Source organism: Nyctereutes procyonoides, unplaced genomic scaffold, assembly GCF_905146905.1.
Source record: "Nyctereutes procyonoides isolate TBG_1078 unplaced genomic scaffold, NYPRO_anot_genome, whole genome shotgun sequence".
Lineage (NCBI taxonomy): Eukaryota > Metazoa > Chordata > Mammalia > Carnivora > Canidae > Nyctereutes > Nyctereutes procyonoides.
Genome location: NW_026575142.1, coordinates 4,445,423 through 4,450,927, shown reverse-complemented (window position 1 = coordinate 4,450,927; position 5,505 = coordinate 4,445,423). Strand labels below are relative to the sequence as shown.

The 5,505-nt window shown below is 42.1% G+C and overlaps 1 pseudogene; it reads left to right on the top strand.

Annotated features, from left to right (window-relative positions):
• Positions 1-604: 604 nt before the first annotated feature.
• Positions 605-2,046, top strand: LOC129498791 (keratin, type II cytoskeletal 8-like; annotated as a pseudogene).
• Positions 2,047-5,505: the final 3,459 nt, after the last annotated feature.

Below are 5,505 nucleotides of genomic sequence, written 5' to 3'. Positions count from 1 at the left end.
CTCTGTTCTCTGGGAAACTACTTTCTTCAACTTACACCTACTGAAATCCCTTTCCTCTTGGTTCTGGTTGGATGAACCATGTGAGCACTGATTGTGGGAAGGAAAAGAAAGATCAAGGTAATTATTTCCTTTTCCCTGTCTCTGCCAGTCTAAGGTTTAGTCAGTGGCTGTTTTCTTTGAGGTGCTCATTATCTTCAACTACGGTCTTTGCTGGCTTATAGTGACTCTTTCCCCTTCTGTGATGGGGCTTAAGAACTTCCTACTCTTGCTAGCTCCTGGGTGCATCACCACGGCATGTTGGTTTACTGAGCTCTGCCTACACCTCTAGAAATAGTTTCTTCCTTAAACTTCTTTCAACTAAACTTTTGATATGCCATCTGCTTAATAGTGGACTCTGAATGATATAGTAACTGTACTTAATGTAGTTTTTTTAAAAAAAATAGAATCCTACTATGCAAGAATGATAGTTAAATTTTGGTGTGTGTCCTGCATTTTTGTGAAAACCAGTAAATTCAGAATTTTTAGGCTACCTACAAGCAGCTTCTTGGCTTCTTCTCAAATCTCTATAAGGTGTAGCCGGCTCGCCTCCCCTCCAATCTCCACCATGTCCATCAGGGTGAACCAAAAATCCTACAAGTGTCTACCTCCAGTCCCTGGGCCTCTAGTAACTGCTTGCACATGAGTGCATCAGCTCCTCTGCCTTCTCCCAAATGGGCAGTAGTAGCAGTTTCCTAGGGGTGAACTGGGCACCAGCATGAGTATGGCTGGGAGCTGCATTGGGGCTAGGGGTATGGGGTGCATCACAGCTGTCTCAGTGAACTAGAGCTGCTGAACTTCCTTAAACTGGAGGTGGACCTCAACATCCAGACTGTGTGTACCCAGAAGTTGCAGACAAGATGCTCAAGAAATTTGCCTCCTTCATCAACAAGATACAGCACGTAGAGCAGCAGAACAAAATTCTGGGGACCAAGTGGAGCCTTTTACAGCAGCAGAAAATAGTCTGGAGCAACATGGACAGCATAGTGAAGAGCTACATCAACAACTTTAGGCAGCAACTGGACACACTGGGCCAGGAGAAGCTGAAGGTAGCAGTGGACTTGGAGGGACTGGTGGAGGACTTCAAGAATAGATAGAGGGAGGTCCAAGTGCATGCAGATGTGGAGAATGAATTTGTCCTCATTGAGAAGGATGTGGAGAAAGCTTACATAAACAAGAGAGAGCTGGAATCCCCCCTGGATGTGCCGACTGACGAGATTGGCTTCTTAAGGCAGCTGTATGAAGAGGACATCCATGAGCCATAGTCCCAGGTCTCAGACATGTCCATGGTTCTGTCTATGGACAATAGCCACTCCCTGGTCCTGGACAGATCATTGCTGAGGTCAAGGCCCAGTATGAGGACACTGCCAGCTGTAGCTGGGCCGAGGCTAAGGCCATGTACCAGATTAAGTATGAGGAGCTGCAGACATTGGCTAGGAATCATGGGGCTAACCTCCCTCGCACAAAGATGGAGTTTTCTGAGATGAACCAGAATATCACCTGGTTGTAGGCCTATTTAAAGGGCCTCAAAGGCCAGAGGGCTTCCCTGGAGGTTGCTAGAGTTGATACTGAGGAGCACAAGGAGCTAGACATTAAGGATGCCCATGCCAAGCTGGCCAAGGCTACCCTGCAACAAGCCAACTAGGACATGGCATGACAGCTGCATGATTACCAGGAATTCATGAACATCAAGCTGGCCTAGGACATTGAGATTACCATCTTCTGCAAGCTATTGGAGGGTGACACGAGCTGGGTAGAGGCTGGGAGGCAGAACACGAGTATCCATACTAAGACCACCATTGGCTTCTAAGGTGGGCTGAGCTCGGCTACAGGGGCCTCAGAAGCCCTGGTCTCAACTATAATTTGAGCTCCTTCCAGTCCAGCTTGGGCTCTGGTGGGGGCTCCAGCTCCTTCCATGGCAGCTCCTCCAATGCCATAGATGTAAAGAAGATCATGACCCGTGATGGGAAGCTGGTATTTGAGTCCTCTAATGTCCTCCTGTCCAACTGAATAAGCACCACAGTCCCTCAGTCTCCCCACTCCCATGGCTGCCATAGAGCCTTTGAGGGAAGGAGCTGTGCAGGGGAGCGTCTGGGACAGGAGCATACCTGAGGCTCAGCCTCAGTCCTTAGCATACTCTTTTGAGGGTGGTGTCTACTGCCTTGGCTATCCCCTCTTGCCCATGGCCCAAACTAAAACCCAATTCAAGTATCTTTTCCCAAATAAAGCCTCAGATGACTGCCAATTCCCAAAACAAAGCAAAAATTGTAAAAAAAAAAAAGTGTACATATCTTATGTACACAGATTTATGAATTTCTACAAATTTATATGCTCATGTAATCCAGTGCAGGAAACAGAGGTTTCCTACATCTTTCTTGTGCTACTAGTGACTATACTCTGAAGTGTAACTAATATTCTAACTGCTGGCTGCATTAGAACCTCTTTTCGAACTTTATATAAAGTGATCTTTCTAGTATGTACATCTAGTATCTGGCTTCTGTGCTCAGCATTCTGTGTTTGAGATTAGTTCATATTAACTGTAATCGTAATTCATTCACTTTACATGCTGTGTACTACTTTACATAAGTGATTTACTTTTTTTTGATAGATTTTTTTTTAGCTTGCTTTCAGTTTGGTGCTGTTATGAATAAAGCATCCACGAACATTCCATGCTTATCTTTTAGTGGAGATGGATTTCCTTATCTCTTGGATGTAAATCTGGGATGGAACTCTTGGGCACCATGGGACAGTTATGTATTCAGGGTAGGTAGATCCAGCTTGAGAATTTTCTGAAGTGGTTGTGCTAGTTTACATTCACATCCACAAACCCTGAAAATAGCATTTAATCCACAGGCTAACCAATGTTAGGAACAGTCACAATCTTTCTCATTAAGCCTCTTGCTGCATGTGAGCTTGATAGACCACGATGTCTAAAGATCACCAGGAACGCACCTAGAGTCCAACACTATTTATTAACTCGCTATAGCAAGGGTGCTGGAGCAAGTGTGGAATTGTAGGTTGTCTCGGTAGAGGATAACATGGGCTGTTTACTCTTGTTTATCCTGGATGTTTTGTGAGAAGGAAAAGAAAAGGGGATTCTGTTCTGAATTAGTACTTGTCATGGAATGATGGCAAAGTAGTAATTGCATATTGTCCTAATTTTTAATCTAGGAGGTAAGATGGAAAAGTAGAGCTAGAATTGTCTTAGTTGAAGTAGTGGTTAGTTGTTTGGTCAGGGGACCGGGGGATTTAGTAGTTTTTGTTATTGGGTGATGTCCTTGTAGTCTGTTTTGTCCTGTTATGGTTGTGGAGTAACATCATCAGATGTTGAGTGATATTCTATTAAATTATTTAAATTCAGGAGGGACACCATGGGCTGCTGTTCTTTTTTAGGTCAACCTCCAGTTATCAGGGTATTTGTGTTATTTCTCAGTTTATCATTTGGTAAAAATGGTAGATAGGGCTAGAAAGGTAGATAAAGGCTTCATGATACTAATCTATGGTGTTCAGGACTGCGCCATTGCCAGAGTTCTATTGAATGAGAGGTTGTTTAGAAAATATCATCTATAGTTGTACTGGAGTTACTCCCTCCGTAGACATCCTTTTCATTTAAGTATGAATTGTTGTGAATTATCTGATGTGACAATAACTATGAAGAGTCATTTAAGACTGTGGATAGGATGTACTAGCAACCTGCAGTCCAGGCAAGTATCAGGAATAAAATGATTATTAGCGCTTATAAAGAGTCGTGAAAACACAGTCAGATGACCAGATCCAGGCTAAGGAAATGCTAGCTAGCTAAGTAAAGGCTAGCTCGTATGTTACAGATCAGCTGTGTATCGTATGAGTCCTTTTTCATTTAAATTTGCAATAGAAAAGAGACCAGGAACAGGGATTGCATTCTTCTTTCCCTCTCTCTTTTAAGAAATATTGTTATTTATTTATTTGACATAGAGAACATAAGCAAGGGGAGTGGCAGGCAGAGGGAGAGAGAGAAGCAGGTTCCCCTTGGAGTAGGGAGTCCAATGTGGGGCTTGACCCCAGGACCTCAGGACCATGACTTGAGCCAAAGGCAGATGCTTAACCTACTGAGCCACCCAGGTGCCCTAACGATAACATTTTTAAGCATATAGCAGGATTGAGGAAAACTGATGGTCACTGAAGTATCAGGTATAAGGCAAGACTTTACAAAGGTTTAGAGAATAATAGTTCAAAGGAAATGTATGTCTCCAATAAGGAAAATAGTCCATCTCTTTTATTTTTAACTAGTGTGCTTGACAGAAGACAATTAGTTCAGCTATTTGGGAAGAAATGGTAAATTTAATATGTGATAGCACAGTAAGCTTGGACTTAGCAGGAAATGATCAAATCTGCATTATCCAAGGTAGTTTTCTAGAGTTTTGTATGAGTCCTATATTAGTTACTAAAAGAAGTTAAGCGATAATAGGATTTTCCTTTCTGGGGAAAGGGAAGGGAAATTTTGGGGTTGAGGATGCTGTATCACTGGATGTTTGAAGGGGAGAAGAAGCAATGAGGCCATATATCTCAAGTGCTTGATTTATCTCATGAAGTATCTCATAATATTGAGCTCCATAGGGAAAAGGAGTGATTTAAGCCTAAAAACCTAGAAACAAAGTTGGACTTTGTGTGTAGATATATTCCTTCTAAGGGAATATGAGAAGTAGACAGTTCTTGAAACACAATTTAAGTATACAGTTCTTAAAATATTAGTATATTTTAATTATATATAATTAAGACTAAATTTCCTTTTTTAATTTGTAAATTAATGATTATTTTTTATTCTGAAGTCATTGTAGATAGATAGATCCTATGTACCCTTCACTCTGTTCCCCCTCACTGGTAGCATGCTGTATAACTGTAGTATAACAACATGACCAAGAAATAGATGTTGATGCCATCTATCAGCTTTATTCAGATTTTACCTGTTTTACAAGTACTTATATAAGTGAGTGTGTGTGTGTGTGTGTGTGTGTGTGTGTGTATTTAGCTCTATCTAATGTATCAAGTGTGTAGATTTGTACCACCCGGATAGAAGCTTGCTATTTAGATCTTACTATTAAAGGAAAAACTATTCTGAGGCTTTACCCAATGATGTCTTCTTAATTATATGGATTTCTGACTCCAGCTGGGGGAGGACCATGCACTGTCCTCAGACTTGTGTAGTTCCAGAATTTGTACTGCTAATATTTTATGGTTATTCTTTCTCTGGCTTTGGGTCATTTTTCCACATGCATGCCCCAAACCGATTCAGCCAAAGGCCTGAAGGAATGCCTCTGCAGGTCCCTTGTCCTTCTCCCTCCCTCCCCTTCACCTTCTCTCTCTCTCTCTCTCCCCCGCTCCCTTCAACCTCTCTCCCTTCCTCTCTCACTCCTTCCTCTTGTCTACTTTTGCCTCAAATTCTAGCCAACTTGCCCTCTCAGAATTTCACATTTTGCTTTTATAATTTAT